The sequence below is a fragment of the Ochlerotatus camptorhynchus genome, unplaced genomic scaffold (genome assembly GCF_037179485.1).
Source record: "Ochlerotatus camptorhynchus isolate MF236.1 unplaced genomic scaffold, CSIRO-AGI_Acam_v1.1 ptg000328l, whole genome shotgun sequence".
NCBI classification, from domain to species: Eukaryota; Metazoa; Arthropoda; class Insecta; order Diptera; family Culicidae; genus Ochlerotatus; species Ochlerotatus camptorhynchus.
This window is the reverse complement of record NW_027040816.1, coordinates 1,201,645-1,220,279: the sequence shown is the minus strand read 5'-3', so window position 1 is coordinate 1,220,279 and position 18,635 is coordinate 1,201,645. Positions and strand designations below refer to the sequence as shown.

The 18,635-nt window shown below is 38.9% G+C and overlaps 1 protein-coding gene across 3 annotated transcripts in view; it reads left to right on the top strand.

The window, feature by feature from the left end:
* Nucleotides 1–1,755: 1,755 nt before the first annotated feature.
* Nucleotides 1,756–18,635, top strand: part of sei (seizure) — a 218,140-nt gene continuing 201,260 nt past the window's right edge. For all 3 annotated transcript variants that reach the window (XM_065230113.1, XM_065230114.1, XM_065230112.1), the window contains exon 1: nt 1,756–1,784. The gene's annotated coding sequence lies outside the window, so the exon portion shown is untranslated. The remainder of the gene's footprint in view (nt 1,785–18,635) is intronic.

The window sequence follows — 18,635 nt, the reverse complement described above, 5'->3', positions numbered from 1 at the left end:
TCCGATTTGGAATCGTTTAAGTATTGTGGAGCGAAAATTTCAAATTTTGCATCACTCTAATGTTGCAGTTGCGGGTACCGTGTCCAAAATTGAGGCACCGCTGGCACTGCGTTACGTCACGATGGCCGACACGGTATGGCTTCCACCGTACGATGATGGACTAGATCGATCGGATGGCTTGCAGCGCATTGAGCGTCACCGTCCCATGCTGGAAGTGCACCAGGAAAAGACAATCCGGGTACGTCTTCACGTTTACGTCTCTCCTTGTCATTCGGAAGACAGCGATTGGGGCTAGCTTGTACCGATTGATTTCAGCTTCGACCACCTTGGGGTTGAAGTTTGGTAGACCCCTGATGACTACCTTGAAGGGATGTCGTGCGTGAAAAATTCCGCCTTGGAATCCTTCAGATATTTCACGGCCACCTCGTACTCCACTTTCGTTCGGAGCATCACCTTGGTGCCGATTCTGCCGAGCTTAAACTCAGCTGCAACGCCCAGCGATGAGAGATCGCCAATCAGCGTGTTGAGTGGCACTTGCTTCACCACCAGTGGAGGAAGCTTGATTTTTGCTGCATTTTGGCTGGCAGCGGTTTCATTTTCAACGGCGTCGCCGAAATCACCAATGACGCTGACGTTCGTCGCGGTGGCATCGTCCCGTCAACTCGCACCATCGGACTGGCCCAGATTTTTCTTACTCTTCTATCTTTTCAGGTTAAAGCAGAATGATGTGCAACCAAGTGGTATTTGATTATGACGACTGCGTTTGGGAACAACGTTTATTTCATAAAAACAGTGAAAAAAATATCACTTTTTATTTGTACTTTGGATAATGCTTGACATTACCACCTTTTCAATAGTTTCTTGTTGAAAATCATCATATTTCTGATCGATTGGTGATAAAATTATTGAAATTGATCCAGGGACAGCTGAGTTATTAATGTTCAAAATCTTTCATAATTTTGTTTCATGTTCCATTTTCGGTTTTCACAAAGTGTACCCCAGTATAGAAATTAAAGACGTAGTCCTAAGTCAAAAAACTCAAAATACACGCTATGAAAGATTTTTAACATTTCTAAGAACACCTCATCCATCCGCCCCCACAATAAAATTCGGGAAACCGTCATCATCACCATACAGAGCAGCTGCCCCGGAGCTCGCGTGAGAGCCTCGAAAGCACCAAACATACACATTTCAATAAAATATTCCTTTCCTCTCGGGCTCCAATCTTCGACACCCCCCTCCCCGCCAAACTACCACCGTTCATTGCGGGCGGGGGTGGATGAATGTTACAACCATTTTCGGAAACACCGCGCTCACTACAGAGTAGAGTTGTACAACAAACACGACTACGACTAGGAGGACGACTGCGAACGTGGAAAACAACAACACCATCAACAATGTTGTACTCAAAATCCTCGCAGTTGTCGGTGTCGTCGTCGTCGTCGTCGTCGTCGTCGTCGTCACCGCCGTCGTCGTCGTGGTCGTTGTCGGGAAGAAATTGAGAGCAAATGACGATCATTTAGCATAGCAGGGAAATCAGTGCAAACAGGACTATCGGTTCGGTTGGTTCCATTTCCCAGGTTTGACCGCAGATTCGGAGCCAGATATAGTTAGAGCTGGGGTGAAATCTCGGAGGAGGTGGCATTTTGCTTTCTTTCTTATGTTGTCGGTTAATCTAGATGAACAATAGATTACCAGGCGTGATGGAGCCTTATTGCGTTTCATCTCGGTCCGGCGGCGTTCCGAGCTGATCCGTGTCGAAGGTTGTGCGAGGAGAAGCCAGTGTAAGGATAACGAACAGTGCTGGGTGTGGGTGGGGAGTGTATGTGAACGATTGGGAGATCTGTGATAGCCGTCAAGCTGGAATTCGCCAGAAGGTGTTGTTCTTCGTTAGTCAGCATTATCTTGAAAGAAATGCGATTATCTGATTTATTGTCGTGGATGAGTGGAATTTGGTTTCTTCGTCGGTGCAGGTGATACACACCTCCACAGAGCCTGCTATGGATCGGGGGAAGAGAAAGAGAGTGAGAGATGGTGAAGAAAATGGAAAACGGTGAAATGCTAATGGTTCGCGATATCATAAATTGTGTGAGGAAAATGTCAACATGATAGCACCTCTTCCCAGGAGAGTGAGCGCAAGTGAAAAGACGAGGACGAAATTATATAATAAGTGAATAGCCAAAAACGAGCCCTCGAGGAAAACTGCAACGAAGGTTTCTAGTCGGTCGACAACGGTTTGCCGATACGTGCACTGTTGGTGATGAAATTTTCGGGGAAATTTCCACTTAATCAAACTGGATGGCGGAGGAAGCTGTACCACCGTGAGAGTGATAAATGTTTGACCTCAGCTGCTGACCTATTTTTCTAACTTCCAATCGAGCTCGGTGTGTGTGATTTGAAACATTGCAACCACGAGAAAAAAAAGAAAGGATGCGATGTGCTTCCAATCCTCATTATCGTAGGTCGGTTTTAAGTTTCCGAAGAGATCACCTCAGTGAGAAAAACACAAGCATCCCCAGCAAGAGAGAGAGGGAGCGAGAGACTAAAAACAGGATACTATGAGAAATGAATCCTTTCGAATTTGCGTCTGCCATTAGCATCTCATAAAGAATCACATGTCACATTATATATTGATGCCGAATCGGTTTGCTAGTGAATTGCGGGCAATGAATGGGTGACTGAAAGATGAGAAGCAAGTTGATTGAGACGAGCAGAAGCTGGTGCGGCCATATTAAGAGCAGGAAAATAATAATAATAATAATAAAGAATAACAGGAATCTCCGAAAGCTACAGACTCATTGCCTCCGGCTTTTGTTTGTCCCCGAAAAATAAAACATAAATACAGAGGAAAAAATACACACGTTTGGATGGGGGAGGTTGAAAATACAAACCTCGTGCCGTTTCCCCATCCACTCAGTGTTTGTATGACTTGGCACTTGGCTTCCGGTTTGGAGGATTCTGCTGTGCGGATTATTTAGGTTGGTTTCTGCAAATTGATATTCATAATCTCATACGATTGACGTTCCATAAGCAAATAGCACAAGATTTATTTTCATTGAAGGGAATTAATATTTGATAATTTTCCTGCTTTCTCCATCATCGTCGAGGCTTCAAGCCAAGGAGTGAATTCATCAAAATTAGGCTTGTATTTCTGCAATTGCAATTTTGCTGGTTAATCTTAATTAAAGAGGCTTCAGCAATATGAATTCTAGGGTAAAGGGTTATTTTATTTTATTCTAATTAGTTCGTAGTGAATTTTTCAGATCTGATATACTGCTTTGTAGAAGATATAAAATGATAAAACACAATACTCGATTAACGGTACCGTAGTGACACATTCAAACCTTGTTGAATCAAATAAAGTAGGTTAAATCATCCAATTAATGTTCATCCCCAACTTGTTACTGGGACTGCACTTTGCTTGATTGTACAAAATCCTTAGCTTATAGCATTAAGCACATCGCAGAATTAAACGGACAAGTTTACCAAAGAGTTCTATGAAAAGTGCTCATTCCCAAAAATTTGACCCAAAACAAACATCTCTTGCAGGGTCGATAAGCATTCGTACTATTGGATAATGCTGAATATTTCGTGTAAAAATGTTAATAACAATGTTTTGGCCAGTTGTAGAAAAATAAAGGTGAAGGACCTTCAAATTTAATTTCCACCATCCAAAAAAATCGGGATTTTTTAAAACTTCTGTTAAACCAGCAATTTGACTGATCTGGCTATGAATGTTATACAGATTGAATGTTTGAAAATGGAATTAATGGTGTCGATTGAATTTGTCCATTTAATTACGCAAGCAGATGAAAATTAGCCCGTCTGTTTACATTTCCGACTGATGTGGTTTGATGGCTATATCGGCCGGATGGTACTGAGTACACGCAAAATAACCGTTCCGATATTCGTGGACAGAAAATCACTATAAGTTGAACTACAGTTCTTTCGAATTCATGACTATAGTTCCGATAAACGTGATCGAGTAAATCAAATTTTCGTGAATTTAAATCTCAAGTCCATGAACTTAGTTCAGGCCTGTTCAGCGCGACTAGCGATTCCGTAACGCTAAGCAAAATACAAATTAAAATCATGTCTCCGTGACAACCAATAGTAATTATTGTGATTTTTGTTCCTGAAATCGTGAACTTGGATCACATGAAAAGCTTCAGCTGAGTGCTCGCATTTATCGCGAATAGTGTGTAGCTTATTAGTGAATTCCTCGAAGGAAAAGGAGAACCAGTGAACGTCCTGTATTCAAAGCGACAAAGCGGCACCAGCTGTGGAGAAAGCTTTGAAGATTGCCCCAGAGGCGATTAGTATGATTTCTGATAGGTCGGACCTTAGAAGTAGCATGGGAGGGAAGGTGAGCAAACAGCTGAGTGGGGATGTGATCAGTGCTTGTTGCTTGTTATGATGATGATGATGATGATGAAGGTGGTAGTAGCTGCTTTGATGGTGACCGAAGATCCGTAAGCTGAAAGTGTGTCCAGCCCATCTGCTGGAAAGATGCCTTCAGCTAATTTGGAGTATGGGTGAAACATGTATTGTTCGGTTGATACAGCCAGTCGTTTTCAGATTCCTCCAATTTCCATGCTGTACAATCCAATCAAAACATTGCAAATTATTTTCAAGATCCTGATGTTCAGAACAGATTTCACGGTGCAACGTCACGCAGGCGTTACGTTTATTTTGCGGAACAATGTTCAGGAGTTCATGATTTTTATTCGTTAACCAAAAAATAACTTGTTCCGAAAATCGTGACTTGAGGCACAGAACAGAAGGGAAAGTGCAAACAAATCGGTGAATCAAAAAGTGAAACGTTTTTCTGCTCAACAAGCGATGCGTTGTGGCAGCGTTCCACACGGGCTTTCTATGTGCACTCACACTATCATATCACTGCCTATCGTAACTGCAGACAGAAGATGCCTTCTACCGCTAGGTGCGCTAGTGTTCCCAATGAAACGTGGAGCCACTTTCTGATCTGAAGTTCCCCTTCTGTTCTGTGCTCGAGGTTGACGAATTTTGTAACGGATTTTTTTTCCGGATATACCGTAATAATTGAGCAAAGTCAAAATTAAAAAAAAAAACTCATAAATTTCGTTTTCGAGTTTGTTTCACAGAGTCTTAAACTATGTTAATCATCGATCGAGTTTCCACTTGCTGCAATTACGGCCTCCACACGCTTCCGGAATGCACAGCAGGTTCTAACAATGTAGTCTGGATCTATTTCTCTCCAGGTACGGGTCAATGTTTGTCTGAGGCTTGCTGTACTCGGGTGGCGTTTAGAACAGGCCTTGGCCTAGGGGTTAGACAACTGTACTCAGAGTTAATTTATTTGCAGTGAGTAAATTTGAGTTACTCATATTTACTCAAAAACAAACAAAGTAGTCTAATATTTTTCATCAAATAGTGTTCAAACAATCCCCGTCTGACAGCATGTTTTAATTTCAAGATTTAGTTTTCATTCATTAAAAGATCCAAGTTAGATGGCTCTTGTCCAGGTCAGGGGATGTTTAGGTCTCTTTTCCTTCCTAGGATGGATGGCTAAAGTGTAATTTCTTTGAAGTTTTTGATGATGTGGTGGTGTTAGTGTTTCCATATCCCAGCCATTTCTGATTACCTGGGAATTTTAAAATAGCTGAAGACTCTTCCCGGGAATCGGGAAATATTTTCGGTAGTTATTTATTAAAACTTGAACTTCGTCAGGATTTCCCCCGGAAGATTTTTCCAACAATATCTGGAAGTTTCTTCCAACTTCCCCTTGAAGATTTCGATCAGCTTCTTCGGAAGGATTCTTATGATTTCTCTCGGAGGTTTCGTCTGACTTTGCACGAAAGCTTCTTCCAACATCTCCTGCAAGTTTTTTTTAACTCGCCCTGAAAGAATCTTCCACCTTCTCCCGCAAATTTCGTCCATTGTTCAACGGAAGTTTCATCATCTTTTCATTCCAACAGTATCAGATAACAATCAGAAGTCCTACCGCTAGAAGAGGAAACTATTTCCCATTTCATCCGAACTTCCCACGGAAAACTTTTCTGAATTATTATTAAAGTTTCATCCGGCTGTATAGATGTCTCTTCTAACTTCGCCCGGGAATATCTCACAGATTGTGTCAGAAGCGTCTACCGGTTTCGTTTGGAAGATTCTTCGCCAGAAAGCTTTCCTGACTTCGCACCAAAAATTCGTCAAACTTTCTCCGGAAATTTCAATCAATTTTCCCCAAAAGTTGTGTGGTAATTTTAAATATAATATATGTTTAACATGGTTGTCGACAAAAAAAAAACTGCTTCTCGGGAAGTCAAACTAGTTTTCTGAGAAATCTGGTAAATTCCCGGGCAGGAAACACTAGATGGTGTGATTTCAAGACTAAGGAAGTAAGAATTTGGCCAAATGTTTTCAGAAGATGAATTTATCTCATGAAAAATAATACTCAATGTCACAAAATCGGTTTAATATTTTGTTGCACTACATGCCTGAAATGAGGAAACTGATAATTAATAATTATTATTAATAATTACGGAAGACGGATTTAATTCTCTGAAAATATTTAGCTGGAAAATGTCAGAGTTAGGGTCAACTCTCTCCAGAAGCGTTCGTTGTTTTCCCTGATACTCCTGCAAAAATACATCAATAGACACTAGTTGAAAAGGTTCAACAGGAACAGGTTGAATTTTCATCGTCTAGTGTTGTTGTGTTGATCGATATTTAGCACAAAAGGAGCATTGTTGAATGCAGTCTTTTATTTAACTGTTCATCCCAGGTCAAAATAGGTCAATTCTGGCCAACTTCATAGTTGATTCTATTCTGAAACTTATATGAAGTTTGTCAATGAGCGATCGTCGAAGGGATGTAGGAACCACCACATACCATTTTTTCATACTGGGATTGTCCAGAATCTACCTTTGGATTGACTGGATTATTTGGAATCCCCCTCAATATTGAGTGAAATTCTTACTGTGATTGTCCGGAATCCTCCCTGGGATAGTTCATATTCCTTCTAAGGATTTTCCGAAGTTACCTTTGATATTTTTGGGAAATCTAACTGGGATTGTCTGAAATTCCCCCTAGGCTTGTTCGGAATTTCTACTGAGACTGCCATAAATCCCCTTTGCGATTGACTGAAACCCTCCTAAAGATTGTACAAAATCCAGCAGTAAAGCAAGACAGCTCTGACTGTTCCGTAAGGTCACCATAAAAATCTTCCATCGATTTTGAGGGGGCAGCTTGTAGTTCCTTTCATACACGTGCAATTGCCCTTTCATTGCTGAAAGATCTTCCCAGTAAAGCATTGCAAGCGCACCGTTGTTGCTTTGCATTGCTTGACAGTATCGATTGCTATGTGTATTGTATGTTGAGCAACGCGAGTTACTCAGAGCTACTCAAAATTAACTCCGGTTTTACTCATGATCAAAAGCTGTCTTGCCCCAAGGCCTTGGCCTTCATGATGCGCCATTTGAGTAATCCAGCGGATTAGGATCGGGCCCAGAACGGAAGATGTTCCTGCAACCACTTCTGAGTGCGGTTCGAGGTGTGGCATGGAACCCCATCTTGTTGAAATACAACATTTGGCTTCGGACCGTTCTGTTATTTGAACATACTTACCTAAAATTCCGATATAGACCTCCGTGTTGACCTTGTCGCCTTCTGGAATGAACACCGGGTCCATTTTTTTGCCATCGGAAGCTACCAATCCAAACACCATAACGCTAGCAGGATGCTTGGTCAGATACACGTTCTTGTGCTCGTCGGCCACGTCTTTTACCGGAAGAGAACTAATATACCGGTCGGTTCTGGAATTTGATACGGGATCGACGGTAAACATGCTCTTGTCGGTTAACAGGATTACCGGATTTTTTTTCGCTTAAGGAAGTTCAAGATTTTCTTGCATCGTTCGACTCGTAGCTCCCAGATGCGGTTGGTAATCATGTGAGTTTTTTTTTCCGTGCCCTCAAATTCGCCCCGCAATCTTCCTTTACGATCTTCCGTGCCGTAAAGTCACTGATCCCGTGTTCCTTTGCCATTTTCCTTAATGAACGCACTGGATTCACCCGAATCTTCCTTTTGATAGCAGCGATAACCCTCGGAACCCGAGCTCCCACGGCGATTGAAATGTCTTTTTGCGACATTTGCGCGTGGGACAAATCACGAATACGCTGCCACTTCGTCATGGTGCAACTGTCAAACTAAGTAAATCATTTTCTTTTATACACAGCCTACTACGGTATGAGCTATAGGTGTGCATGCAAAGAAAACCAAGGCATTGTATGCACAGGTGAAACGGGAACCTTATTTGTACGATGGTGCAAACATTATCACGCATAAGGTAAATGCTAGATAAAAGCATCTTTTATCGATCTGTGTGCTGAAAATACCTGGGAATGTCTTTACATGGCCGTGGGGATGCAAATAGAAAGTCGACGAAGAGAATCTGTCAATGTTACTTAGGACATAATGCAATCTTCAGCTTGAACTGTTTTACCTCATATTCGACTGCACGAGTTTTTACGAGCTGTCAGATATATAATCGTTCGCATTAAAGAGCCTGAATTTATAAAGAGACGACATGTCAAAATTTGAACAATCGATTATCTGTAAAAGTCATATGAAAAGTTATTCCAATCGAGCAAGAGACTTGTCAAATGGATAATTATAAATTGAGGCTCTTTAGTTTGCATTATTGCTACAGATCTCACAAATACATGCTAACGAATGTGAGAATAATAGGGTGGTTGATTTTCACTGTGATTGTATTTTAGCTTTTATTTTCCAAACGTCAGTTGTTTGGGGACTATCAATATGTAATAGAAATTTGATTGCGTAAATGAAAACCTGCTTCATAGTGGCGTTTGATTTATGCATATAATTTTAGTTAAGATTTTACCGTTTCAAATATTTTCGGGAAAATATTTACATTAAGAAGGTGGACGATTTTCACTGTGACTCACTGTAGGTTAATGTTCCGCATCCAAATAGGCCTTTTTAATGCACCACCAACGTAGAGGGCAACACACGAGTTCGAGAGGAAACGTCAACCAAACCGTTTGTTTGCATCAGAAGAAGGATTTTTCACAACGCAAATTAAAGCATTTTTCATTGAACATCTTGCGAATTTCCATCAGTAATTGTCTTATTTTACGATTTTCCACCCATCTGAACTGATTTGCACCTAAACTATCCACATTCAAGAAATCCGGAAGATCATAACCACTAAGTCACTATTGGAATTTTGCATTTTTCTCAACAAAAATATTCCTGAACACTAGCAGAATCCTTGCAAAAATAATACACAATTAAATTTTTCAACTATAGATCAAGGTTTCGAGCATCTCAGATGAATTAATTTATCAGGAAGAGTGAAAAAGTGTTCCACTTTCAATGTCTCACGGCAAAAAAATCTGCTCACAACACTCTTTTTGACGTTCTCGTATTCACCACCAATCGATCGCTTAGTTTCTATTAAAAAGGCGTATTAAAATCAAAGAAACGCTTGGCAGTCGCAAATGCTTTCCAATTTCTACGTACACGGAAAGACGAAACAACTCAAAATTAAGTTTTTTGTACTCATCTTGACACCTAAGTGCAACCAGACAAAATTGAGTTCTTTGCCAAGTATCCAATTTTCAGTATTTTGCAAAGACACCATTTTGAGTAAAAGGTATCTGTTGCATAAAGAGTGACTATTAGGTAAAAATTACTTAAAATTGGGTTTTTATCTCAGAAAATTTTATCGCAAAAATTTGGATGTAATTGTTTCTCTTCAATATTTAAATCAAGCATTCTTATAAATAAAACACATATTTTATTAATTACTATCAATATGTACACAAGTAAGGATCGATACATAAATTTTACATTGATATTTTCTTTGAAAAATCTCTTCATGTAACCAACCTTTCCTTCCTCTTGACTGTGCAGTCCTAGCTGGTACTGTAGATATCATCTTGTGCTCCAGATTGACCATGTGTGGATGTCCGTTGTCCAGACTGAGGTATTCCTGAATTGGACACTTCGATCACCGAAACCGCACACCATAATCTTCTTTCGAACGGGGTCTATAATAATTAAAACTCCTGTTTATTTCTGACTTTAAATTTACATGAAAACTTACCCCATCGAACAGTACGTCAGTTCAATGGTAATGTTAATTCACTACCTTATGCACTACCGATTAAAGGTCACGAAATTCTGTTGCTTCCAACAGAATAGAAATCGAAAACGAAATAAATATGGCGTACGCTGCGAATTTTCATCCAAAATTAAGAGCAATCGCAACACTTGATTTTGGATACTTTCGAACGAAGAAAAAAAATTAACTCAAAATCGAGATAAAATGTCCTCATAAATAAGATCTCTCTTAAGACTAGTGTTTGAGTAAAATTAATGAAAAGTAAGTGTTCTGGTTATACTTTAGAGTAAGTTAAAAGTATTCATCAATGAGAACGAAATTTCATCCAAAAGAGCAGTGATAGCGGAGTACTTATTTTGCAGTACTTTCTATCTCGATATTGAGTTGTTCCATCTTTCCGTGTATGCTCGCGTTTAACAGTAGTCAAGTTCCTTTTTTTGTCCCTTCGCAGTATCTAGCCTCTTTCAGCAGCCTAACGGAAGCTCACACAAGAACTCTTAAATTAAACCTTCAAATATTCTGAAGTGATTTCACAAAGGCATTTTACAATATTTAATCAAATTCCGAGCTAATAGAAACCGTAATTCATGTGTAAGTTTTTGTGTTGTAAACTTTATACATGTTCCCCTTATCTAGATCTTGCCATCAAATTTAAGCCATGTAAATTTAAAAAAGAGGAATATTAAACAGATGTTAGAAGATATCCAAGTGATAATTCTTAGTAAATTCTGCATTTGAAATTCAAGCAATTCTGAAGAGATTAATGCTTTTTTAATGGCATGGCAAGAGGATTTTGAGGAACATTACAAGAAAATTGTGTGGAGATGCTTTGCAAAACTACAGAATGACATCCCATGGTGGTTCTGAGGAGATTTCTATGGAGATTTACTAGGGAATCGTATGCTGAAAATTTGTTAGTGAATGAAATTATGGGAAGAGTTTCAAGTAAATTCTGTAACTTCAAGAGAATGCGAAAGAAACGAGTTTGAGAAGAATTCCCAGCCAAATGTTAAGTACAACTTCAAGATTCTTGAAAGTATTTCAGGAGAATGGGGAATGGAGAATTCCAAAGAGAACTCCAATTCTAAGTCAAGGCTTAGCAGTTATTTTGAACCTCTCAGTGTGGATTTATTTTTAATGGTAACTATAGTTGCAATGTGCTTTGTTGAATAGCCGTAGCCTGCTAGTTATTTTGTTCTCGCAGTTAGAAAGCATCGATTCTCCTTACTGAAGTTATGTGACACAAAAAGTTCAGCTTTTTGACACCCTGCCTCCTAAATAACAATAAGTAACACTTGACAACACCCCCTACTAAAATAACGTAGAGCTTTCGCAAGGAGGCTTCCCTTTATCAAGATTAAAAAAAAACCTCACTCACAAATGATTAATTTGCACAGAAGCTTATTTTGTCATAAGAAAAAATACGCTGGGTTGGTAAAAAATTTGACATTTAAAAAAAATAAAGCACAGAACCACAATCAGTACTCACAATGGGAACTATTTTACTTCGTTCACTATGAGCTACAGCATGGTTGTCTTTTAAAAAACTGATTTCGTTGTTGCAGCCAAGTAACAACTTAGTAAAGAGAATAACTTTTTTACTGAGTTGAATTCAGGACCCTTCAGACAAATTAAGGAAAGTTACAGCTGAAAACTGGAAAAACTCACCAGTGAAAATTGATTTTACTCTCGATCCATACGTTAAACATAGTGTCGAAAGCAGTGCGCATTATTCTGCCACTACAGCACATTACTTTCGAAACTATGTATACACTAGATTGATGTAAAATTTGAAATTTTCGCTCCACTGTGATCAAACGGTTTCAAATCGGGTCCTGATTAGCCTCCCAAAGTTTCAACTTATTATTGGATAAGAAACTAACTTGGCACAAACCATTTGAAGTTTATATGGAAATTACTATGGGAAAACAGAACTTTTTGTTCATTGTCTTTCAGCCTTTTCACATATTGTACTGTTAACAAACTCTATTGCTATTCTTATGGGATTTTTTTTTTTCCTTTGGTTTATTTTATCCGTCGATCTTGTTTTCCGTGCTGAGCACCAATGCTACCGACGTGCCAGGAAGGCAGCTCCCACACCTGGACCCTACCTATCGACCCATCAACTCATGAACCGGGGACCAACGGCTTTACTTCCCATCCGAAGGAAGGCGTGATCAGAGATGTTATGCCTCAGAACATCCCGGCGGCGCCGACTGGGATTGAACCCAGGCCTGCTGGGGTGAGAGGTAATCACGCTTACCACTACACCACCGGCGCCGTTTAATGTCCCAACATGTAGTCAAACATTATCGGTTGAACTCTTTTGGGGTGTATCTTAACGGAGCATTTGTTTGGATTTACACTTATTCCGTTTTCAACGACAAATCTTTCGAACCTTCGTTACATCATCTGCGTATACGAGTACTATGTCCTTAGTAATGAATACGGGTATTCATAACAATGACAAAAAGAAGTGGACTCAGATGGCTGCCATGCGGAACTCCTGAATGGACGCCAAAGGAGCTGGATGTATTGTTAAGCACTCTGACTTACTGTACCCTGTCTTGTAGATATGCCTTAATCCATTCCATTGATACCGAAATCTATACCCACCACATGAAAGGCCTTGCTCACGTCCGTACATACACCGTCGACCCTTTGGATATGTAATCCATTACCATGGAACTGAATTCACACACGTTCGTGATGACTGACTTTGCTTTCAAGACCCCATGTTGTGTTGCTGAAACACGCTCGTTAATTATCTCATAAGAGATGGGAGTAGACAAGTCGCTCTGACAGTTTTGGCATCGCGGACTGAATCATTACACCCCGGTTGTATCACCCCGGCTCAGCATCAGAACGAGAGCCCTTCTTATGGATTGGAGCTACACACTACCAAAAAGTCATGTAAATTTCCATGCCCTGAGACCGACACATGCAAGCGGCCCAAATGACATAAGAATGAGTTGAAAGAAACGAGAAAATTAATTCAATCAATAAGCCTTTTTTGTGATCTTTCAATGGATAGGCCCTTTTTGTTAAGCCGTTGTGCTTGTCATCAGAAATGGTAGGCCCTTTGCTAAGCCTTTTCGCAACGTCAAATAAATTCAAAACAAATCATCGGCCCTGCCTCAAGCAGTAGGGCCTAGCTTTGGTTTGAAATTTTTCAATCATCGGCCCTTCTACGTCACTAGGCTTATCAATGAAATGAAATAAATGAATGGTTGGCCGTTTTAGCGTGCGGGCCTATTAATGAATCGAAAAATTTCGTTGATCGGCCGTTTCGAAAATCGAGTTATTTTTAATGATTTTTCTCGATTATGCGGAACTTTCCTACACGATTAGTAGCTATCAAGCAGTGCTAAGGAATGGTATCAAAACCCGATTTGTTTACGTTTTGGACATAGGCCCATTTCAAATGTTACTCGAGAATTGTACTTTTCGTCGAGTTGCGTATGTTTTGGTTTGAGAACACTTAATTTTACATGACATGTTTGTTTACGTTCCATAATTTACGTCAGAGATGGATTACGTCTCGTGTAAAATTAGTTATTGTTAAGTGTGTATGTGTGAGATTTTCCATAGAGGCGGGAAATAACCAGACGAAGCGATGAATTGAAAAGAATAGACAGGGGTTCGACTTGAATTCCTTCAAATGCATATTTAAAAATCTGTCTGGTCCTGCTGACTTTCCTGTGTCTACCTTGTCTCACTTCTTCACGAGATAACTCTAACGAATCAGCGGTTTCATGACTGGGAAGTTGATTTCATTTGAGTGATCGTTTCAATAACAATCATGAAGTACTCCGCAAAAAGTTCAGTGGAATCCTGTCCATTGGCAGAAGTCCTGTTTCCATACTTTATCACCTCCGGAATTCCCATGGTTTTTGACGCCGTTAATCCCATTCTCAATCCCAGGTTACGTTTCTCTGTGTAACACTTGGATCGCTCCCAGTAGTTGTTTGTAAGAAGCAATGTTATCCGGAGTGCCATTGCGGCGTTTTTTCTTCAGTGCTTTTCGTTTGTCGTTCGCGTTCGTTTGAACTTGAATGAGTATCGGCGAGAACAATTCTGGGTACAGGTTTTCCCAATTCGATCGATCCTTGAAGAAGGGGACAAACCTTGCGAAGATGCTGAAGAACACGAAATAAAACGACACATTCGTTCAAATCTATGCTGTTGCCTACAATAGTAGAAGATTTGAGACCACAGTTCAGAACATCGACTAAGTGTCAGATCCCATTATTTCAGGGTATCGCACAGTGGGACGAAATGAAAAAAGAGAGGCATGGCCATTTGCGACGAAACTATTGAGTGTAGCATTTTGATGCCTTCTAAAATGTTTCTTTATTTTTTAAATACTTTGTTGCAGTGGTAAATTTTTTTGTTTAAGGTGAGTATACACTTTGATAAAAAAAAATAACTTTTTTATGTCTTGTTGAAATTGATGATGATCTATGGAAACATAGCAGATGAAGTCATTTTAAGAAACTTTGTCCAAGACGTCAATTTTCCATCTCTCAAGTGGACGAAATTATAGGGTGAAAATGGAGTATAAACGGTAGTACCCCTTGAAAACCGGTTTTTTACCATAACCATTAGTTTGAATTATACAATTTTTTCAATGTTGTACAGAGTTGGAAGTGCTCCAAAACTGCACATTTTTGCTGCAAAAAATATACAATTCATACAATACATATACAATTCATAGGGGGATTCAAGGGGATCCATAATGAATTTTCTAAAAAGTATCTAAATATGTTGCTACGTTTTGCATTTTTCCAAGTGTTTACATTAGAGTGCGTTTCCCACTGCTCTATCAAAGCATATTCTGGTCTCCAACAACTGGGCAAAATTTGAACGAATTTGGTTATAATCTCGATATGCGGGAGAATTTTTAATTTTGTACGGGAAACGGAACGATCCTAATCATTTGCTTGCCAACAATCCAAATATTTCTCAAATTTCACCAAAACTTTAGAAAATTTAGATTGAGAATACCATACCAAACAACTTTGTCAAAGCTACAGCCCACTCTAATGTACATAACTGGAAAAATGGTCATTAAAACAGCAAAACGTAACAAAACATTGAGGTACTATATTAGAAAAAAACATTAGGCATCTTCTTTAATCCCCCTTGTTTGAATTGTATATGTAACATTAGGGTGTAAGTTGCTAAACAAAATTACGTCGCGTTTAGCTGCTAATATCTGCTAACCTGCAAGATACACCCCTTTAAAGTAAGTGTTGAAAAATTATAAATACGTTCGTAAATCCTTTACATGAAGAGATAGCGATTTGTTTTGTTGAGCAAAAATGTGCATTTTTACAGCACTTACAACTTTGTAGAACATTGAAAAAATTGAAAAATCCAAACTAAAAAGTTATGGTAAAAGAAGGTTTTTAAGGGGGTACTAGCGTTACTACTCCATTATCACCCTATAACTTCGTCCACTTGAGAGATAAAAACTAAACGTCTTCGACAAAGTTTCTTAAAATGACTTCATGTACAATGTTTCTATAGGTGTTCATCAATTTCAGCAAGACATAACAAAGTTATTTTTTTTTATCTTAGTGTAAACCCTCCTTAATTAAAAATGTTCACCTCTCAATTAAAGTACTCAAAAAATGAAAAAAACATTCTAAAAGACATCAAAATGCCACACCCAATAGTTTCGTCGCAAATAGCCATGTCCCACTATTTTTGATTTCGTCACACAAGGGAACAGAACGCGAATCCATGATTTCTAATAAAATCTAATCTAATCTAACACCAACACAGCCAGTTCTTGAAAGCATCCTGGAAAATGATATATATACCTACATAATTTTTCTTGTTTATTTGATATATGTTTCACATCGAAAATGCGTCACACATATCAAAACGGCCAGGCCTACTGTGCCATTTAAGGGGCATGATGATTCAGAAAACATCGGGCCTGTTTAAATCGATTTAAACACGATGCTTCAGAATCCAATAAATGGATGAAACGTGGACATCTCGTACCGTACGTTCCGATTTTGGTAATTATACGATTGGTTGGTCATTGGAAGCATCAATGCTAAAAAGGTTAAGTGATACTCCATTTTCTTCTGATGCTTGAGGCATGAGCACTAACTCTTGTCCTAGCATTTTATGACTTATGGCTATAGCGCCATTACTCGCTTTCTGAAAAGAGAAGAGGGAAGGGAAAAGGAAAAGGACAAAGAGAAAAGGATTATATTTTTGATTTGAAATATACAATATAGAAATGCATAACGGTGCGGTGGTCACTACACGAGTCTTGTCGCTATTATCAAGTCATAAAAAGTAACCAGGACTAAAATGTGATCCTTTGGTAACTGGAAAATCATGATTCCCTAGTTTGAAGTTGTCACGACTAGGGTTCGGTGGTAGATCTTATAACAGTAACGCACCACAAAAAGGTGATCTCCCAAAGTTACTGGTTTGAAAAGATAAAAATTTACAAAATGGAACGAACTCACCAAGTTTAGCCAATTGAACCTGATGACTGCCTGACATGTGTTGATGTAGAAATTCAAATTGTAGACGAAGCTTGACGAAGTTTAACATGAACTCAAATGTTCGGATGTATGTAGTCGATTTTTGATGTGCATTGGCAAGCCTTTTCGTGACCAATAGTCAGGTTCAACGCTGTGACTCAACGAATGATGGAACTAGGGACCTATAATGAGGAACTAGAAATTGTCTCCTGGGCCTGGTTATGGCCAGATCAGGAACCGACTATAGATATAAAAAAAACCCCACGGAAAAAAACAAACGTCAGGTTCGAACACACGTACAACCTACTCCTTACTTGGGCGAATCCATGATTAACCCTAAAATGTTAAAACGCTTTAGAGGATGGAAGAGGATGATATTAAAATGAACAAAAAATAATTACAGTCTTTTCATCAACATAAATGTAAAATCTAATATTTTTGAACCAGCCTAATGATCCAAAACAGATTTAAATACCAAAATTATACAGCTGATAACAAGTTAAACAGAAATAAGTTCATATTTTAGAAATAGTAAAATCTCCTCCTCCCTCTCCCCATCCATAAAATTGTAAATCTCCACTAACCTCGAGACACCGCGAGCATTCGGTTCACAGGGCTGGAAATCCCCTCAGAGCGTTCGCAAATCAACTTTGTGCATGCATCTCACAACACTCGACAAAGAGTGTGTGGTTCTCCCGTTTACTCTGCACATTCTTTTCCAAATAATCTGTGAGAAAGCGATCCACACAATGAGCGGTACACTCCGTGTGGCGCAGGGAGCGAATATAATACTAGCGCTAATGTCTTCTAATATGCTAATTTGCAGACTTTGCTTACCACGACTGCATGCAGAGGAGATGAAGAATAGCATAACGAAGAAGAATTTTGTCTTTTTGCTGGATTTCCCATTTGCAACCCTACACTAAGTGGCGCTCTTTGCGTCGGAGCCGTCGGAGCGATGGCTACACATTGAGCTTTCGTTATTTCTGGGTGTGTGCCTGTCTTATCTTCTCTGCTGCTGTATAGCATTTGTGTTTGCTTGATTCTCACTATGTTTATTTCAGAAAATCAGTACATTATGAACATTGAGTGATCAGATGACAGCCCTGCCTGTAACTCTAGATTTAAGATTACACACTTAGAAATACCTAATCTTACACGTGACGGAATCCATCTTTGACATAAAGAATGACATGAACAAGCATGTCATGTTAAATTAAGTGCTCCGAGACTGAAAAGTTCGAAAGTACGTTTGATTGAGCTGAATTTTAATATACGCAATTTTAGGTCAAAATTGACGCTCGTATATGTCAGTCTCTCTAAGCGCCTCTGTAAAGTTTATTCGAATGAGCTTTCAATTCATAAAAAAAGATTTAAATACCAGCCTATTTCGCTCATATAGCTTTTAATTTGTTATAAAATTCAAATGAGAATATTGAGTCCAGTACTAGCTGAAGACTGGTATCGAATCTGAATTTAACTGATTTGAATATCACTGTAAGTATTAGTAAAACCAATCTATTATAATAATTATAAATTCAATAATTCCTATGTTTCCTCACAAAACATCAATAAATTAAAAAAAAAAACATAATAATGCAGCAATTTTTATACAATCAATATTTTTTGGAACCACCCTACACAATTATATCTTCTATGGTACTTTTGTGTAAAAAAAAAGTTTGTCCTGCTTTCGTATGAAGTGGATGCATAGTGCATCGTTTAGTCCAACTAAGATGCTCAAAGCTAATTTAATCTGAGAAAAAATGGGAGCGGGCCATTTCGGCGAAGGACGTTTCGCCAAATGGGTCATTTCACCGAAGAGTAAGCCATTTTCTACAGTTTCGAATTTTTCTCAAAGCTCAGTAAATTTTGAAATCAGTCTCGAAAAAAGATTAAGATTAGAGATCATTTTTTTTTAACTTGGCATGCTATTCAAATGTAATGCTTCCTTCTTTTAAACAGTTCAGTTTGATTTAAGATTAAAATTCGGC